Source organism: Hevea brasiliensis, chromosome 10 (assembly GCF_030052815.1).
Source record: "Hevea brasiliensis isolate MT/VB/25A 57/8 chromosome 10, ASM3005281v1, whole genome shotgun sequence".
Taxonomy (NCBI): Eukaryota; Viridiplantae; Streptophyta; class Magnoliopsida; order Malpighiales; family Euphorbiaceae; genus Hevea; species Hevea brasiliensis.
The window spans coordinates 13,008,967-13,031,216 of NC_079502.1; the positions used below are offsets into that span (position 1 = coordinate 13,008,967).

At 34.0% G+C, this 22,250-nt stretch overlaps 1 non-coding gene across 1 annotated transcript; it reads right to left on the bottom strand.

The window, feature by feature from the left end:
• Window positions 1-20,914: 20,914 nt before the first annotated feature.
• On the bottom strand, window positions 20,915-21,021 carry LOC131169949 (small nucleolar RNA R71). The gene has a single exon (XR_009140893.1). It is a non-coding gene; the product is annotated as a small nucleolar RNA R71 (small nucleolar RNA).
• Window positions 21,022-22,250: the final 1,229 nt, after the last annotated feature.

Below are 22,250 nucleotides of genomic sequence, written 5' to 3' on the forward strand. Positions count from 1 at the left end.
ATCCTTTGATATCTTTTTCAAGAAAACTAAGGCTTATTTTAAGAAAACCAAACCTACTTTTGTAAGTTATTTGATTAACTTAAAAACTATTAAGTGTAGTAACTAATCAATAAATTCTCTTAAAACCCTAGTTTTTTTTTTTTTTTTCTAAATCTAGGTGTTCTAATCCTTGATTTTCTATTAATGATTTTCACCTTTCGGTCCTTTAATCAAAGATTAAGACAATACCCAATGGGTACCAACATTAGGCTAGTAAAATAGGCACACAAGGAAAGGATCAAAACTCATATTTATATAAAATCTGGAATAAACCAATCCAAATCCACAAATTAATCTATAACATGTTTTCCAACTCTGAAATCTAAATATTCTACTTACTCATACTGATATTTACAAGAGGAAATAATGAAAATGTAAAGAAAAAAATGATAAGAGACTAAAAATAGAAAAACCCAGGTAGAATAACCCAAAATCTCTGAATCTTGGAGCTTCCAAAAATGGTGACAGCAACTCGTCTCTCTTTTTTTGTGATTTCTCTTTCATTTTTTTTTCTTACTCCTTCTTCCTTCTTAGGGAAAAAACTAGAAAATGATGCTTTTATATAGTCCTAAAAGTTGGCCCAAAGTAGGTCTAAAATTGGATAAGAGCCATTGAATGGATAGGAGATGAGGTGTAAAAATTTCCAAGTTAGCAGAGCATTTCACATTCTAGGTTGTCTGCTGATGGTATTGCTTACCCTCAGCAACATCTTAAGAGAATTTTGGCTTCTGCATGGCCTATCTATATAGGGTAAGCAGTACCCTTAGCAAATCTCGGTAGGTTTGGTAATGAAAACTCTGAATATACTGGAATTATGCTATGCTTAACTTACGACTTGCCCCAGGTTCTAGGTTAAACAGTGTAACATACCCTGAGCAACATCATAAGCAAGATCTCAAGCAAATTTTGACCTACTTTATTTTCTAAGCCTTGATTTCTTCAACTTTTCTCTATGCTTAAAGGGCTCCAAATTTCTTCAAATCACGTCCTAATGCATTCATTGACCGTCAATTTACCACAAAACTATTAAAAATATCAAAATTACAAAAATCAAATATAAAGTAACTAAAATTAACAAACAAACTAAAATAAAGCTAAAAACATAAAATATACTAAAATATAAGGCTAAAATGGATGCAAAACTACCCTAAAATGCCTAAATAAAATGAGTATAACATGTTGTAGGGCTTGCTAAGACTGCTAGCACTGTTGGTTGGATGAACCTATATAAATGTACTATTACTTATTATACACTTAATCATTAATTAACTTTAGTTACTCCATTAACATAACTTAATTCTCTAAAATATCTTAATTATACTGCTAAAATTCTAGTAGTCTCCCATATAACTAAACCTATCCTCCCATCAAAGCATCATAAACACAGGGCCTTATGCAAAGAATAATAATCACAGTGCCCATCCAGTGCCCATAGCAATCTGAAACTAAGTCTAGTAGTCAAATTCTCTAGTTAAGGTCCCTAACTCCTTCCATAGTCTAATCTCAAAAACCCTATAAATTTTAGAAATATTTCTAAAGGTATTGTACAATGTCCTCATGTTATTATAACTCATTTGCATTATTGTTTCGTGCCAGGAATATCTTATAAATTAATTTAATTAACCTAGTTCTTAGTTTAGGTTATATATAAAATTAATTAAACTTGAAATTCTCAGATGAGGAAGCAAGTTCAGTGGCCTAACTTGCCATGCACTGTTCACATCACTATTCACTCAAAGTTCAAGCACCTTAACTTGTGCAAGTTCTACATTTTCACATAGGAGTCCACTACTACAAGCCAGTTGAATGAAAAGAGCACTTGTCATAGTTTCCTTTATATTTTTGAAGCTAACACCACTAATCTTGACTTTTGATGGCTCCTAAAAAAAATCATTTATTGTTAAATAGATAAATATGAATTACCTCTTGCTTTTTAAATATTATGAATTGATCAACATGTTTAAAATTAAACCAAATTTCACCTTGCAGATTTGGCGAGGTCTACATGGTTCTTTGAACTTCAATCTCTATTCCTGTAACACCCTAGGCAAATCCCACATCGACAAAACACGGGAGAGATGCTGGGTATATAAGTTGATGGTTCGTAACCCCTATTGACGCGTTTTAAAACCGTGAGGGCTTCAGCCCAGAGCGGACAATATCACTAGTGGGCCGGGCCATTACATTTGTGGTATCAGAGCTGCTCCGCGTGCAACCTTGAACGATGGTGGGGCAAACCTCAGCTAGGACGCTGAGTCCCATAAGGGGGGTGGATTGTAACACCCTAGGCAATTTCCACATCGACAAAAAACGGGAGAGATGCTGGGTTTATAAGATGGAGGTTCCTAACCCCTATTGACGCATTTTAAAACCGTGAGGGCTTCAGCCTAGAGCGGACAATATCACTAGTGGGCCGGGCTATTACATTTGTGGTATCAGAGCCGCTCCGCGTGCAACCTTGAACGATGGTGGGGCAAACCTCAGCGAGGACGCTGAGTCCCATAAGGGGGGTGGATTTGTAACACCCTAGGCAAATCCCACATCGACAAAACACGGGAGAGATGCTGGGTTTATAAGTTGATGGTTCGTAACCCCTAGTGACGCGTTTTAAAACCGTGAAGGCTTCGGCTCAGAGCGGACAATATCAGTAATGGCCCGGCCCACTAGTGATATTGTCCTCTCTGGGCTGAAGCCCTAACGGTTTTAAAATGCGTCAATAGGGGTTACGAACCATCAACTTATATACCCAGCATCTCTCCCGTGTTTTGTCGATGTGGGATTTGCTTAGGGTGTTACAATCCTCCCCCCTTATGTGACTCAGCGTCCTCGCTGAGGTTTGCCCCACCATCGCTCAAGGTTGCACGAGCGACTCGATACCACAAATGTAATGGCCCAGCCCACTAGTGATATTGTCTGCTCTGGGCTGAAGCCCTCACGGTTTTAAAACGCGTCAATAGGGGTTACGAACCATCAACTTATATACCCAGCATCTCTCCCGTGTTTTGTCGATGTGGGATTTGCCTAGGGTGTTACAATTCCCCCTTGTAAGGATCTATAACACTGACTACACATAACAAGTATGTCCCTATTGGAATCAAAGTTTTGCTAGAAACTGTTATTGCCAAGCGTCTCTCCAAGCACTCAATATAGCCTAAGACAAAGAAAGGAAAAGGCAAAATTTTAGCTAACATTATAAAATCAAGGATAAATTACATGTTCATACCTGACTTGTTTCTGTTTTCCCATCAGCTACTGCCCCATATTTTGTTATATAAAAAATAATAGGCTGAGCTTGAATAATAAAAACATATAAGAAAAGTTCATAAATTGTTGAGAAAAATGTTTTGGTATCAATTTTTTCATTGGTTTTGTCTTTTTTTTTTATGTCACATAAATTTTTGACAAAGTTGAGTTGATTTATCATTCTCTATGTAGCTTTTATAAGGCCTATAATTGACAAATTTAATTGAATACTAGTCAAATTTTGTCATTTTTTAGCCTTATTTTTTAATATTGCATTTGGAAATGTTGAATGTTTTAAGCTAAAAAAAATTAGATTGCTAAATTGAATAATAAAACTAGCATAATCAAGCACATAAAATGCAACAATCATATGTTTTCATAGCATAAGCAATTCACAACATGGTACCTATGTCACTAAAGGTTCCTCATTTTATAATCATATCATATGACCAATGTGTAACGCCCTCACCGTAGGTAGTCCATACGTTCTACTGTTCCGACGACTAACGTCTGTTCAGACAGTCAGAATGTCTAGAACTATACTTAAACTCGGGTGAAGAGACATAAATTGATGAAATAAAGACCAAGAAAAATTAAGGAAAAAAAAATGAAATGTGATTAGGTTAAAAGAGCTGGAACCACGGCGATGGGTGACCGTACTGGGAAGTCACTTCATAGACAATTGACGATCCCAGACCCGCGAGAAACCCTAGAAAATAATTTTTGGGACTTAATTAAAGGTTTACTGAGATATAAATGACATTGAAAATGTCAAAGAAAATTTAGTTAATTGGTACAGGTAAAAATAAAAATGAAATAGACAGTATAAAATTAAAGAAACCATTAGATTGGCAATTTAGTCGGTATTACCGAAAAAGTTTGACTATGACCCGAAGAGGGACATTTTGGTCATTTGGCACATAGAGTTGACTTTTGACCTAAATCTCCATTAAAATAAGTGATATTTAAATTTTGAAAATCCCATGAAAACATGAAACTATATGTAATGTAATTAAAGGAAACATAAGGGGGAATTATCATAATTATTAAAACTTTAAGGATTGAAAATAATAAATTAAATCTTAGTGGAGTATAAATAGGCATAAGGTGACAAATGCATCCACTCAACATCATATTCCCCATCTCATCTTCCCATGGCCGAAATCCATCTCTATTCTTCCTCCATGGATTCTCACTTCAAAGCTTAAAATTCCTTCCATTTTCACCAAAAAACTCAAGGTTCACTTCACAAAAATTAGTCCTCACACTTTGGGAAGTTTATAGGCAGCCAAGAAAAGAAGAATCTTGAAGTTTTTACAAGGTTGAGAAGTTGTCATTAAAGGTTAGTGCAAGTTTTCTTTTCCTTCCTTAGTTAAGTCTTGAATTGAGGTTGAAATGAGTGAGTATAACATGAAATTAAAAGCAATTGATAAGAAATTTTTGAAACCCTCATTTCGGTAGCCTTTGAAAACATGAGAGATTAATGCTTCTATGCATGTAAATGGTGATTTTTGATGTTGATGAGTAAGTAGATGTAAGTTATATATTGAGTGATGAAGTTGCATGTATTAAAATGTGATTGCATGTGTATGTTGTGGTTGACAAATTGGAGTTAGTGTTTTGGTTTAACTATTGGAGACTTTGTGTTATTGCTGGAATTTCACTTGTTGAGATGAATTGATGATGTTTAGAAGTGCCATGAATGTCAATTTATAGTTTGGGAGTTGGAGGAAATGAAATTTGGAAGTGTACTTTTCCATACAGGTTGAGACTTTGAAAATCCAGTGTATATTTTGAGCCATAACTGAAATTGTGTTACTCCAATTGGTATGAGGCCAATTGGAGATGAAACTAAACCTAAAATGCTTCATTTTTTATGAAGAGACCATGCCCAAATTTTGTCTAGAACCTGACTAAATTGTTATCCTAATCCAGATGACCAAATGAACAGTGCACATTCATTTGGCCATAACTCCCTCTAGACAGGTCCAAATGCCCTGAATTTTATACCATTGGAAAGCTTAGATATAGGACTACAACTTTCATCAAGACCACATGATAAGTGCATAATTTATTAATTTTACTTCTATCACATTTAGTGTTTCTAGGGTATCTTTATACCTAATTCAGTTGATTAAAGTATAATTATCTATTAGGCATATGTTTAGAGAGTTATTAAAATAATTGTGTTGATTGGAGAAATTTTTAGCATTTGCATTAATCTGACTCTTTCTGTATTTTTTAGGGTTTTGGTGAAGTTCCAAAGCATAGAAGTATGGAACGAAGCTTGAAAAGGTCGTAGGATTGAGAAGCGTTATTGATACAAAGTACGCGGGTCGTGTAAGCATAAACACAGACCCGTGTAACATTCTGGCAGAAGAAATCTAGAGAACCGAGGAAGAAATAAAGTACACAGGCCGTGTGACATGACCCGTGTAAATCCTGGAGACCCGTGTAACCTTCTGTGCCAATGCAAGACATACCGATTCAGCTCCAGTAAGTTACACGACCCTGGGCCGTGTAGTGATACACGGGCCGTGTATCCATCGACAATCAGTTTCCTAATTTTCCTCCAGTTGCAATTTTTGATAGAGACTCTAAAAACCTAACCCTAGACCATTTATTATAAATAGAAGAGGCAGCTGAAGGAGCAGAAGCATGAAAAACTTAAGTTTATATCATTGAATTCAAAAATTTTCACCTAGGGTCACATGCATCATGCAAGATTTATTTTTATCTATTTGATTTCAATGATAAACAACATATTAAAACTCTTTTAATATGTTTTTGGATCTGTATTTGCCATTTTAGATTTTAGAATTAATCAGATTAATTTTAGAACCCTAGATTAGATCAAGACCAAATACACTAACCTCTTGATGCACTGCAGCGTATTTGTGCCTTTAGGATGCATCTTTAGGACACCAGATGTTGTCCCTCTAGCTTGTCCACACCAAGTTCACCTATGGCAGCCCTTGAACAGCTTCTAAAGCTTTTTCTATTAATTAGAAAATCAAGTTTTGCCTTTTAAGAGATTAAAGATGTAAACAGGACACTAGAAATAATTTTTAGTATTTTTAATTCAAGAGATTGCTTGCTAATCTCTTGGAATTAATGAGAGATGAAGAAGAAGAGAGAATGGGAGCCTCAAGGGTGGTGGCACAAAGGAGGCTGCAGCTGATTGTTATTTTTCTTTTTCATAACAACACTTATATAGCTAGGTCACCACTTAAAATCCTTGCCACATGTCACATTCTGATTGGTTCTAGGTTTAATTGACCCAATCACATTGTGCCCAGTGTCAAACCTATATTTAATCTTAATTTTAATCATCTTATATGATTAAAAGACAGTTGGCAAGCTTATGTGTAATGCCATGTGTCACCATCACATGGGCCACATGTTACCCTGTGAAATGACCAAAATGCCCCTATGTCTTAATTTTGAGTTCTCAACCCAAAATAATTATTTTTCTTCTTCTAATCAATTTATATCAAATATAAATTAATTAATTAAACTCTATTAATTAATTTCTCATTAATTAAATTCATATTTAAAAACTTTAAATATAAATTTAACTTATACTATGCATTCAATAATCTAGATTTGGTTACAAACCAAACCTATTTAATTAATCAATTAAACTCTTTAATTAATTAATTAAATCATATTTAATTTTATGATTACTTGTGTATGTGTGTGACTTACTAGGCTTATCACTAATTGGCAATGAGACATGATATCAACTCTTAATATCATCAGAACTCTTTCTTACCATAAATGATTTCTCTAAATCATTTTATGCACCTCATAGACCATGGTTAACACCTAGCATAGCATGCCATGGCCACCCAATCAGTAATAAGGTATACCTTAAATGAACCTATAATCATATGTTACCATGCACAAGAATCTCTCTGTTATAAAATCCAAACTCAAGCTGGAGTCATGGTTTATGTCAAACCCATTTGCTAAGAATATTATGTTCTATTTTAATTCCAGTTCTTGGTTAAAAAGATTTTCTCATCAGAAACTCTTTTCTGAATAAATCTATCTATTCTGGCCAGGAACTTGAAACATCAAGAACAATGAAATGAACATAGGATTTTATCCCTATTTACTTAGAGGAACAGATTTCATCTTGATCAACTCCTACCTCCATATATAACTAGTAGGAGCCAACACATGCCCATATACCCATACACAGTACAAGTATGAAAGCAGTATCAAGCTCAAACCACTTATATACAAGATAACTGTGCTATCTCAGGTCTAAAGATTATATGCATTGATATGATTTATGACAATACATTGACAAGAGTAAACTCCATGTACTTGTCATAAATGTCACAGGTTCGACCTACTTACCATGTATAAGTGCCTATTATGTTTGTTATATGGCATGAGACTCACAATTCCATCTTATTTACATCTCATATAAATAACTTGGGAACAAACATGATTACAATCATTCTAGATAAGTCATGTCCTTGTTGTGAAGTATCCTCGATTGTGAACTTATTTATGATAATTTGTTCTAGAAATACTATCACTCATATTCTTAACAACTTAAGAATAGAATTTCTAACAAAATACCAATGGACCTTTTCTATTACACATAAATATATTATGTAAACGAAAAAGTGAAAATACGTTTTATTAATAAAAACATGTACAAGATACATACTAAATAATATGCTCTAGGGCATACTATTAACAATCTCCCACTAGCACTAGAGCCATTCATTACAATACCTTAGACCCATCTTCTCAAGATGTCGGTCTAACTGTGCTTGTGACAAAAGCTTAGTGAATGGATTAGCTAGATTTTTCAGCTGATGCTATTTTCTGCATGGTTATATCGCCTTGCCCAACTATCTATCTGATAATGTGATAGCGCCTTTCTATGTGTTTAGATTTCTAGCGAGACTGAGGTTCCTTATATCCAAACAGCTTTTTTTGCAGCATCTGATGCAGCAAAATACTCAGCCTCGGTAGTGGAATCTGCAGTCATACCCTGTTTGGAACTGTTCCAACTGACTGCACTTCCATTACAAATGAACACATACCCAAAGGTAGACTTTCTATCATTGATATCTGATTGGAAATTAGAATCAGTATGATCATCCAATTGTAAGTCACCACCTCCATATATTAAGAATAAATCCTTAGTTCTTCTCAAGTACTTAAAGATATTCTTGACAGCTATCCAGCATTCCAAACCTGGATTGGATTGGTACCTGCTAGTCAAACTAACAACATATGCGATATCTAGCCTAATACACAGCATTGCATACTTTAAACTTCCAATAGTCGAAGCATATGGAATCCTGGCCATTTTATCTCTTTCTTCAGGTGTCTTTGGAGACATCTCTTTGGAAAGGTGGATACTATGTCTCACTGGTAACAATCCTTTCCTGGAAACAAGCATGTTAAACCTCTTTAACACCCTTTCCAAGTATAGACTTTGGGATAAAACAATTATTCTTTTTGCTCTATCTCTATACATGCGAATCCCAATAATATAGGTTTCCTTCCCTAAGTCTTTTATGGAGAATGTATTTGACAACCATACCTTTATAGTTGTCAACATACTTGTGTCATTACCTATCAATAGAATATTATCCACATATAAGATAAGAAAAGTGACAAGACTGTCACTAAACTTCTTATATACACATGGCTCATCCTCATTTTTGATAAAATCAAATGACTTAATGGCTTCATCAAAACGGATGTTCCAACTCCTCGAATGTCACACCTTACCCCTCTGTAAGGCATAACATGATCCCGTAGAATACCTAATAAACTACCGAACTTCACCTACCGATAACTCATTAAGTACCCTACAACGGATTTTAAAACAATTTTCTTACTTTTGATAAGTGGTGAGCATTTTCTAATAAGTACTTAAAACATTTAGTTAAAATTAAAACTAGTTAATATTTTTAGCCCATTTTATTTTTGCGTAAATTTTATAAAAATTTTGACAGAGTTCCCTCTGTATTTTGAGAAAACAGTTCTTCAAATACCTGTAAAAAGTACTTCTAAAATTTTTTCTCAACAACTGCTTCAATTTCACATTCAATCTGAATCAATTTCTCAACACATTTATCAAATTTCAAATTTCAAATCCACTATACAATGATCATCAAAATACTAGCAATCCATTTCATTCAAATTAAATAAAATAGTTCCATTCATATTTCATTAGAAACAAAACAATTTAGATACATCATTACAAAATTTACATTAAGAGAATTTCAAACTACAATATATATTACAACTTTATACAAATTTTATACAAACTGCTCAAGACCCATTTTTATATGTCCATACATTTATGTACAATATATACATCAAAAGAAATATTTACAGTTAAGGTATAAATTATATCCGAAGACTTCAAGCTGAATGATCCTCAATCTTCAGCAGCTCAGTCTGCTGCTCCTCTAGTCTCTAAATCTATGACAGCAATAAAAGCTATCGCTGAGTACTAGGACTCAGTGGTGCACAACATACTAAAATAATCTTTATGCAAAACTTAAATCACATTTATTCAAAATTTGAACTGAGCATGCGAGTTAAACACAAAACATAATTTATGAGGTTTTAATCCCAAACAATTTCATTTTGAAGTATCAAATTACATTTCATAAAACCCACAGTTAGATCATGCCATTCGAAACAAATAGAATCTCAATAGCCAGAGGCTTAAAGAGAAATCACATCACAAGGCTAGCTAGCTCAAATATATGGATATCCATTCACATCCTCTTCTACTGGCACACCTCAACACTTCTCCAGAGAAGGAATCAAAATTCGAAACTAATTACCCCCACTAGTCATGCTAGTGAGGTGTTCAAATATATGGTCATGATACTGTGGTTTCAAAACTTATCTTAACAATTTGCTAAACATTGTCATTTCAATATACATAATAACTTTCAACAATTTAAATCAAATATCATAAGAATGCCATAATCCAATATTTCACATTATTCAAAACAGTATGCAAAAGATGATTATAAAAAGTATACGTTGTGCACAAACCTCAAGCGAGTTGCCTCTTGGCCTTGACTCGGTTCCTCGGGTTCCTTCCCGGTATTCTTTTCAACTGAAACACACAATTTTACAATGTTTCAGTACTAGAACTTAACATAAATCCAAAATAAATTTAGCCTCATTTTTACCTAGCTCTAACGTGCTAAACTCGACGTTCTCGAAATTTTGTGTTTTTAGTTACTATTCACTACACTATTCAAGTCAAATTGTTTACTTTATAAGGCTTAATAGGTATGGGAACTCCAACTTCACCCACATACCACATTTTGGTTACTAAACTTGTTGGTTTTAGTCATTTTCTCAAAACTTAGGTCTTTTTGGCAAAATTGCCAAATTTTCAGTTTTGGAGTCCTAAGTTGCACTGTTTCATTGGTCATTTTACTATTGGAATTTGGCAAAATGTCCTTCATAGAAAATGTTCCCTATTGTCTTAAGTTTATTCTCCTTTTTGAATCACCCCAATTGGAGTTTTGTAGCTCAAGTTATAAGCAAATTACATTTACTGTTCATGCTACAGAATTTTGGTTCTGCAGATTTGTTGATCCAGCTTCATTTAGCAATTTGATCAAGTTAAGTCCATAATTTGGTCTAACTTTCTGCATATTAAATGTTATACTATGCCTTAGGTTTCCATCGGTTTAAGAATCACCTAAATCAGAGTTTTCTAGAGAGAGTTATAGCCATTGAAACTTTACTGTTCAAATGGCAAATCTGCAGTCTACAGATTCAGTGACCCAACTTTGCTCAGTAATTTGATTTGGTTAATGGCATAATTTAGGTTTGTGTTCTTCATAAAAGTTTTAGATCTATATCTCATCTAACCACTGGTAAAATTGCAGGTCATTTTGACCTGCCTAGCTCGAGTTATGACCAAATGAACAAACACTGTTCATTTGGTCAGGTTGTGCAGAGGCAGACTGTGATTTCTCAACTTTGGTCCATTTGTTCACTAGGTTTAGTCACTTTTTGGGCATGCTTCCTAAATGAAAATTGTGTCATTTGGTGCCTATTTTCATTCCCATTTGGTCCCATATCCATTGGACTTGTAAAATTTCATTTTTGGTCCCTCAAAGGAGATTTTGGTCATGCTGCCAACACATGACCTTATCCAATCCGAATTGGCTTTTAATTCCAACACTTCTAACACACCTCATTTGGTCACAAATGACCATTTTTCACTTCACATTAGGTCAAAGACACCATTTATAAATTTCTCCAAACTTTTGCCTCAAAACCCTAGGTCTCAAACCCTAACCACTCTAATCCATTGCAATTAACTAATTCAAAGCATATAAACACAATTTTTCAACTCATTCAAGCATCTTAACATGTTTAACTCAATCAAACTCATGCAAATCACTCTCCCCTCCCTGCTGGACGAATTTCAGTTTAGTCCCTCACACATATATTTTTTTTTTATTTTAAGTTTATTTCTATGCTCTTGATGCTATACATACACTAATTAAACTAAAAACTTGAAGTTTGCATTACTTACCTTGTTAGATGTCTTTGAACTTTCACTTCCTCTCAATTTTCTTCAATTCTTTGATGACCAATCTTCCCCTTAAGTGATTAAATCAAGTTTTTGTGAAGCAAGTATGGAAGGATTTGGGGTTTAATGGTGGTTTCAAAGCTCGAAGTAAGCTTTAATGGAGGTTTACAATGGTGAGGGAAAGAGAAACGTAAATGGTGAGGAAGATGAGGCTTTTTACTTTTTTTTTTCCTATTAGTTATTTAATTTAATTCTTGATTCCAAAATTTTCTTTTCTCCGATTTTATTTGACAGTTAGGTTAGCAGTCAGCTCTCGGGGTCAATTGACCAAATTGCCCTTCGCCGGTTCATTCCGATTTGTAAATAATTCTATATTTCTTTCGGCTCCCTGACCTAATTATTTGACTGGCTTAACAGTTCCTTTTCATGATTTTCTCTTTTCCACTGTGTTTATAAGGGTCCTAAGGACCGCGGCGTCACATTTTACGGTTCGAAATTTGAGTTTAAAAAGACTTCGCAGTCCTTCCCGAGAAGGTCACTCATCGCTGTGACTCTCAGCTCGTTTAACTTCTTCTGTTCTGTTTTTCTTATTTATACTCAACTAATTGAACATTACTAATTATTTGTATTTATGATTTATCTAGTTGTCTTAAGTGTGGTTCTAATCCCCTTAATTGTCCGGACTGACTCCGGTCACCGGAACAGTGAAATATACCAGGCTATACAAATGGGGGTGTTACATCGAAGCTTGTTTTAACCCATAAATGGATCGCTTTAGCTTGTGCACTTTGGAACCATCTTGGGATTCAAAACCCCTAGGTTGTTCCATGAAAATGTTTTCTTCATTTTATCCATTGAGAGAAGCTGTTTTGACATCCATCTGTCAAATCTCATAATCATAGTATGCAGCTATTGCTAATAGAATCCTAATTGATTTAAGCATAGCAACAGGCGAGAAAGTCTCCTCATAGTCGATTCCCTGTCTTTGGCGAAACCCTTTCGCTACTAGCCTTACCTTATAGGTCTCTACCTTTCCATCATAACCAATTTTCTTCTTGAAAACCCATTTGTTCCCTATAGGTACAATACCTTTAGGTGGGTCAACAAGATCCCAAACTTGATTCTTATACATGGAATCAATCTCGGATTTCAAAGCATCAATCCATTTTGAAGAGTCTATATCTGATATAGCTTCTTCATAGGTAAGTGGATCATCTCCATGATTTACTTCTTCATGAGTAGACAACTCTTGTTCTTTTTCATGAAGGGAACCATATCTCACTGGTGGGTGAAATACCCTGGTTGTTCTATGAGGAACAACTGTAGATGTTTCATCAATAGGTGTAGGTTGACTAGATGGATCTATATCCATCTGATCTGTTTGTTAGTCAGAATTCTCCAATTCCAACTCTATTTGCCTTCCTTTGCCTCCTTCTTGAACAAACTATTGTTCAAGAAATGTGGCATCTCTACTTATCACAACCTTTTGTGATGTGGGCAAATAAAAATAATATCTAAAACTATCTTTTGGATATCCAACAAATCGAACCTTTTCTGATTTGGTTTCTAATTTATTAGTGTTCAGCTTTTTGATATAAGCTGGACAACCCCAAATCTTAACATGCTTAAGACTTGGTTTTCTTCCATTCCATATCTCATAAGGTGTGGAAGATACTGATTTTGTTAAAATCCTATTCAGAATATACAAAGCTGATTCTAATGCAAATCCCCAAAAGGAGATTAGCATATTAGTATAGCTTATCATACTATGTACCATATCCAATAGGGTACGATTTCTCCTTTCAGATACACCATTCAGCTATGGTGTTCCTGGAGGAGTCAGCTGGGAAATAATGCCATGCTCTCTTAAGTATTCATCAAATTCAGTAGTCAAGTATTTAACTCCACGATCTGATCAAAGAGTTTTAATACTTTTTTCTGTTTGATTTTCTACTTCAGATTTAAATTCTTTGAACTTTTCAAAGGATTCATGTTTGTATTTCATCAAATACAAATACCCAAACCTTGATTTATCATCAGTAAAGGTAATAAAATAATGAAAATAGCCTCTAGCCATTTCTTTAAATGGACCACATACATCACTATGTATTAGCTCCAAAATATTTTCAGCTCTTAGTCCTTGTCCAACAAAGGGTGATTTAGTCATTTTGCCCTGAAGATAGGATTCACAAGTTGGAGTAGGTCCAAAACCCAATGAGGATAAAATCCTCATTTTTCCCCAGCTTTGCAATCCTATCTTCTGCAACATGGCCTAACCTTAGGTGCCAAATATATTTTGAACTTGAGTTGATTTTCATCATGGCATTGCATTCTTTTATATTGCTTGCATTAGATTTGTATTTAACATTATTATCTAGATAATAAAGTCCATCATGCATATAACCCAAACCAACATATTTATTTCCAAAATAAATATTGCAAACATCATTTATGAACTGAAAGTGATAACCATCTCTAGTCAAACTAGATATAGAAATGATGTTCTTAAAAGGTATTAGGTATATGCAAAACCTTGTTTAAATACAAAATATGTCTATACATGTATAAAGATTTAGATCCTATGGCTAAAGCTTCAACAGTTGAGCTTTTGCCAACCCAGAGTCTAATATCTCGTTAGTGCAAGCTTCTATTATTGTCTATACTCTGGGCAATTCCTATTTCTGTGCCCATCATTATGGCAGTGGAAACACTTTCCTTTTGCTTTTGTCAGTTTTGGTCTTCCCTATCTGTTTAACTTATCTTCTTGGAAGGATTAGGAATCTGAGGTTTCTTTTTCTTATTGCCCTTCTTCTTGTTGGACTTTCCAGCAGAAGAAGATGCAATCAAAGCTACCTCTTTTCCTTTATTGCCCGGCATATTCTTTTGGGCAATAACTAACATGTTGAGTAAACCAGCCAAGGTGCATTTCTACTTAGTCATATGGAAATTTGTCACAAAATTCCCAAATGACTCAGGAAGGGACAGAAGGATCAAATCCGTCTGTAGTTGGAAATCCATGTTAAAGTCAAGATGTTTCAGCTGCTCAATCAGCCGAATTATCTTGTGGACATGATCCCCAACATTCTGTCCCTCAGACATCCTCATGCAGAATAGTTGTCTAGATATCTCATACCTAGCATTCCTGCTGTGCTCATAATATAACTCTTGTAGGTGAAGAAGGAACTCACTCGCACTCTGCATGTTCTCATGCTGCTTTTGTAACTCATTTCTCATGGAAGCAAGCATATAACACTTAGCCTTCATATCATGCTCCTTCCACTTGTCCAAAGTTTCATGTTCCTCTTGAGTGGCCTCTAGAGGTAAGGGACCAGGAACATTTGAGTCTAGAACATATCCTATATGTTTAAGGTTCAGGACAAGTTTCAAATTTCTTAGCCAATCAGACAGATTAGGTCCTGTCAACCTATTTGCGATTAAGTATGCTTGCAAGAATATTGGATGGTGGTGGTTGTTCTATGCTTATTATTATCAGAAAATTAACTGCAGAAAATAACCAGATTTATTAGTAAATGTATCATGTAATTAACCAAAATGATTATGGTCTTTTAATCAAATTGGTCCTCCCACTAACTTAGCGAATCCTACACTTCCAAAGTAGAAAACGGAAATCCTAGTTGGATGGATTTCTAGTGGGTGATTGAATTCTTATAATTCTATTGATCATCCTCAGGTACATCCGTTATTAGAATTACAATAAACTATAAGTGAGCAACTCCTTGCCCATCACATCTTATGTGAGGTTCAATCCTTTACCTAGCCTTTAACGCTCAAAATCTCAGGTGCATCCATTATTGACTTATCTTGCATTAGTTAAGTTGATCCCATTGAGCTAGTAATTATGCAAATAATTTTAATGTCCTCAGGTACATCCAATATTGGCCACCAAACCATTTACATATTTACAACATCTCATGCTTAATAATTATTCTTAAGAAAATCACTTAAATTAATTGCATCTTATGCAAGTATTTAAAATTTTTTAAAATAATTGCCTCAATGGAGGGCCCATGTTATAATTACTTTAATTATACCATTTCCAACTTAATCATTTTTTTGGAAGATTATATGGTCATCCTAATTACTATTAAGGTCTCACTTTGCACATTATCCATTTAGCATACATATATCATATACTTGTATACATTCCCATATATCTCATGCATTCATGGATAAACAGTAAATATGGTATGATCATGGACTTTCTAAGGGATCCAATTCTGAGCCACCAAGAATTGAATCAGGGCATTCCTAGGTGCATTTCATTCATTCATAGTACAAGAGTTGCTGAAGGAGTACATAATCAACACTTGATATTGAATTCCTCCCACTGGTCCCACCAATGCTCTTGAACTCCTTGTTCTTCTTGCAATCCAATTACATTGTAATCCTTGGCATACCAAAGCGAATTTATAAGAACTAAATAAATGAATTTATAACCCAAAAATTATTACAACCTTAATAATACATGCCCAAAATAAATTAAAATAAATTAATTAATTTACAACCCAAAGAAACATAAAAGAAATAAATCCAATCACATTGGTCTTTTATAGTCCATGATCATTCATCATGCATATTACTATTTAATAATTAAATAAAACATACACACTTTAATTAAATTGAATATCTCATATTCAACTTAAAAATCCAGATTTGAATATGATTCAAACAAATTTAAAAATTTAGATTTGAATCACATTCAAACAAATTTAAAAATTCAGATTTGAATCACATTCAAACAATTTAAAAAAAATCAGATTTAAATCACATTCAAACAACTTTTAAAAATTTAGATTTCAATCACATTCAAACAACTTTAAAAATTCAGATTTGAATCATATTCAAACAACTTTTAAAATTCAGATTTGAATCACATTCAAACAACTTTTAAAATTCTGATTTGAATCAAAATTTAATTGTGTGATTTAAAACTACTAATTAAACACTTTAATTAGTCATAAGATAGGCCTTAGATCATACAATAATTGCAAAATTTAAAACCAAACCTTGCGCCACCCATGAAGGCCAAAGAGGGCGCACCAATGATGGTGTTCTTCACCCAAGCCGCTACCTTTCTTGCAACTAGCAATGGATCCATCATCTTATAATTATTCCACACAATTAAATCATATAATCAATAATCTAAATGGCAAATATAGTGGCTCTGATACCAATTGAAGGAGCGGAAGCATGAAAAACATAAGTTTATATCATTGAATTCAAAAATTTTCACCTAGGGTCACATGCATCATGCAAGATTTATTTTTATCTATTTGATTTCAATGATAAACAACATATTAAAACTCTTTTAATATGTTTTTTGGATCTGTATTTTCCATTTAAGAATTTAGAATTAATTAGATTAATTTTAGAACCCTAGATTAGATCAAGAACAAATACACTAACCTCTTGATGCACTGCAACGTATTTATGCCTTTGGGATGCGCCTTTAGGATACCAGATGTTGTCCCTCTAGCTTGTCCACACCAAGTTCACCTATGGCAGCCCTTGAACAGCTTCTAAAGCTTTTTCTATTAATTAGAAAATCAAGTTTTTCCTTTTAAGAGATTAATGATGTAAACAGGACACTAGAAACAATTTATAGTATTTTTAATTCAAGAGATTGTTTGCTAATCTCTTGAAATTGATGAGAGATGAAGAAGAAGAGAGAATGGGAGCCTCAAGGGTGGCGGCACAAAGGAGGCAGCAACTGATTGTTATTTTTCTTTTTCATAACAATACTTATATAGCTAGGTCACCACTTAAAACCCTTGCCATATGTCATATTCTGATTGATTCTAGGTCTAATTGACCCAATCACATTGTGCCAAGTTTCAAACCTATATTTAATCTTAATTTTAATCATCTTACATGATTAAAAGACATTTGGCAAGCTTATGTATAATGCCATGTGTCACCATCACATGGTGCCACATGTCACCCTGTGAAATGACCAAAATGGCCCTGTGTCTTGATTTTGAGTTCTCAACCCAAAATAATTATTTCTCTTCTTCTAATCAATTTATATCAAATATAAATTAATTAATTAATCTCTATTAATTAATTTCTCATTAATTAAATTCATATTTAAACACTTTAAATATAAATTTAACTTATACTATGCATCCAATAATCTAAATTTGGTTTCAAGCCATGCTAGGGACTTTGCAATCTAAATGGAAACCAAACCTATTTAATTAATCAATTAAACTCTTTAATTAATTAATTAAATCATATTTAATTTGGTGATTACTTGTGTATGTGTGTGACTTACTAGGCTCATCACTAATTGGCAATGAGACATGATATCAACTCTTAATATCATCAGAACTCTTTCTTACCATAAATGATTTCTCTAAATCATTTTATGCACCTCATAGACCATGGTTAACACCTAGTATAGTATGCCATGGCCACCCAATCAGTAATAAGGTATACCTTAAATGAACCTATAATCATATGTTACCATGCACTAGAATCTCTCTGTTACAAAATCCCAACTCAAGCTGGAGTCATGGTTTATGTCAAACCCCATTTGCTAAGAATATTATGTTCTCTTTTAATTCCAATTCTTGATTAAAAAGATTTTCTCATCAGAAACTCTTTTCTGAATAAATCTATCTGTTCTGGCTAGGAACTTGAAACATCAAGAACAATTAAATGAACATACGATTTTATCCCTATTTACTTAGAGGAACAGATTCCATCTTAATTAACACCTACCTCCATATATAACTAGTAAGAGCCAACACATGTCCATATACCCATACACAGTACAAGTATGAAAGCAGTAACAAACTCAAACCACCTATATACAAGATAATTGTGCTATCTCAGGTCTAAAGATTATATGCACTGATATGGTTTATGACAATACATTGACAAAAGTAAACTCCATGTGCTTGTCATAAATATCACTGGTTAGACCTACTTATCATGTTTGTTATATGGCATGAGACTCACCATTCCATCTTATTTACATCTCATATAAATAACTTGGGAACAAACATGATTACAATCTTTCTGGATAAGTCATGTCCTTATTTTGAAGTATCCTCGATTGTGAACCTATTTATGATAATTTGTGCTAGAAATACTGTCACTCATATTCTTAACAACTTAAGAATAGAATTTCTAACAAAATATCAATGGACCTTTTCTATTAAACATAAATATATTATGTAAACGAAAAAGTGAAAATGCCTTTTTATTAATAAAAACATGTACAAGATACATACTAAATGATATGCTCTAGGGTATACTGCTATCAGTAACAGCCGACGCAAGGGACCATTGAGCAGCCTCTCGACAGAGGAGGATCAGACTTTCGTTCTCCATTCACATTCTAGATTATTTCAATTTTCTTCTTTAATTTTTTGTAAGCCATGAACATGAGTGGCTAAGTTTTTAATTTAGCTCAAGAGATTCAAATTCTTTTACTTGATTTATGAGACCAGGTTCTTAATTTAATTTATGTCTTTTTTAATTTCTATTGTTTTTCTGATTTCATTGACTTTGATCTATTGAATGATTTGCTAAAAAGGCCTATTAGTTGATTGTTTGATGTGATCAATTACTAGTTCACCTTCATATCTGTAATTGTTGTGTGAGATTAAACGTGAGTAACAATTAGGTTTTATTGTTAATGATCCAAGTTTTTGATAATAACCTAAGGAAACAATAGGGTGAATTAAATGATTTATGCTTTAAAAATTGTTGTTCAGCTTAACTACTTCTTTTTCTTAAAGCAGTTATTAAATTAATGAGGATTATTTAATACCGATTCAGTTAATAATTAGAGTCAATAAGAGTGCTGGGCTCGAATTGATGAGTATAGGGAAGTTAGGAGTTTACCTCGCTGTTTAGTAAATCTACTTTAAGTATTCAATAAGATATAAGTGTATTTCTTTTGTCTATAATCAAATCAATGTATTGGAATTCGAATTACCTTGGACTGAAGTTTGTTTAATTTGAAAGTTTCATATTTAATTTTAGTTCTTAATTTCTAATTTTTGATTTCTTCTTTGGATTGTGAATTACCCCCCTAACCTTTGTTTCTTTTTCCATTATACAAGCGCACGAAATTTAATAATTCAGTCTCTAGGGTTCGACTTGGGTTTACCACTTACTGCAGAAAATATTTCATAATTGGTAATTTCAGTTAATTTAATTTCTGCTGGATTTGATAGCCATCGAGAATTTTAGCGCCGTTGCTGAGGACTGAAGTTTATTGGAATTCATGTTTTTTGTGTTAGGATATTCTGTTATTAATTTTGTCTGTGAGTTGTTGCTGTTTTCAGGTTTTCAAAAAAAAAATTATGGTGTTACTATTCATTAAGAAGTTTAGTTGAATTTAGAGAGCGGCCCATACCTATTTTTAAGGAAACGACATTCTAATCAAGACCAATCAATCCATAGGATTCTTTGGCCCCACCCTATTGAGGCAAAATTCGATTGTTTTCTAGGATTTTGAGGCATTTTTTCTGTTTTTACTTTGATTTCTTTTTGTTTATGACAAGAACTTCTCAATTTGGTGAGTTGATCTTTGATCTAGAAGTAGAAAAAATAGCTAAACAGTTGAGAAAATTAGCTAAGCAGGCTAAGTAGATTCCTAGTACATTTGAAGGAGTCTAATCTTCAAGGGAGTTAAGTTCGGATTCGGATTTGGATTCAAATTCTGAAAACAAAACCATGGCTGCTAGAACCTTAAAAGAGTTGGCTGCTCCTGATCTAAACGAACAGCCTTTGTGTATTCAATACCCTGCCTTAAATGTTGCTTTTGAGTTAAAATCTGGACTAATCCATTTATTGCTTAAGTTTCATGGTCTCACAGGTGAGGATCCACATAAGCATTTAAAAGAATTTCATGTTGTGTGTTCCAGCATGAGACCTCAAGGAGTTTCAGAGGATTAAATCAAGCTTCGAGCTTTCCTTTTCTCACTGGAGGGCACAGCTAAGGATTGGTTGTATTATCTTCCTTCTGGATCCGTTAACTCATGGAATGGTATGAAGCAGATATTTCTGGAGAAGTATTTTCCTGCTTCCCATGCTGCCAACATAAGAAAAGAAATTTGTGGCATCCGACAGTACAATAGAGAGAGTTTGTATGAGTATTGGGAGAGATTTAAGAACCTGTGTGCAAGTTGTCCCCATCATCAAATAAGTGAGCAGCTTCTGATTCAATATTTCTATGAGGGACTTCTACCAATGGAAGATTCTGCTAGTGGAAGAACTTTGGTTGCCAAGACACCAGAAGAGACAAGAAGGCTTATTGCTAACATGGTAGCAAATTCTCAGCAGTTTGGAATGAGACTGGATCACACACCTATGAAGGTCAATGAGGTAAGTACATCTAACCTTGAGAAACAGATTTCTGATTTAACTTCTTTGGTGAGGCAGTTAGCTATAGGGAATATGCAAACTATTAAGGTATGTGGGATTTGTTCGAGTTCAGGTCATGCTACTGACATGTGTCCTGCATTACAAGAGGATGAATCAATGCAACATGCTAATGCAGTAGGACATTATGGATAGCCACAATGCAGGTATGATCCCTTTTCTAGTAGTTATAATCCAGGATGGCAAGATCATCCCAATTTGAGTTATGGGAATCAACCGGTGTAAAACCGATACCAACAGCAGAGATAAGTGATTCAACCACCTCCACCTCCACCTTTCTCAAATTAAGGTATGTCACTTGATGAAATTGTTATGGCTTTGGCTAACAATACATAACAGTTTCAACAAGAGACCAGAAATAGCATTCAAAACATAGAGAGGCAGATTGGTCAATTAGCCTCATCTGTGAGTAAGTTGGAAGCTCAAGGTTTTGGAAAGCTTCCATCACAAACAGTCATGAACCCCAGAGAAAATGTGACTGCTATAGTGTTGCTGAGTGGGAAAGAAGTTGATAACCAGACTCCACATGAGCTAATGAAAAAGAAAAAGTAAGGAGCAAAAGAGCCAAAAGAGTCTGAAGTTACTGAAGTTGAGATAAATACTAAACCTAACTGGAATAAGGTTGTCGACACCATTATTTTGGCCTATCACTGAAGTCAAGGGACTTTAAAATCGACTTTATAAGCCACTCTCAGTAGACATCCTGCAATCACAAATGACTTTTCCAAACTCTGTGATTGCTCGACCACGGAATGAACCGATCCCACACTAAGTTAATCATTTTTTGATCTCTTATCAGATGGATTCAAATCAATAATGAGACTCCGGACCATCCAGTCTTGCCTCCGATCTATCTTTACAACTATTGTGGAAATTCATTTAGTCAATGTTAGGATCGGGCTTCTCACCTGAATGTCCCAGATATTCCTAAAATAAAGTTAAGGTTTTTGTCCGGTCCAATGATGATCTCGATCTTAAGAATTAAAATTAA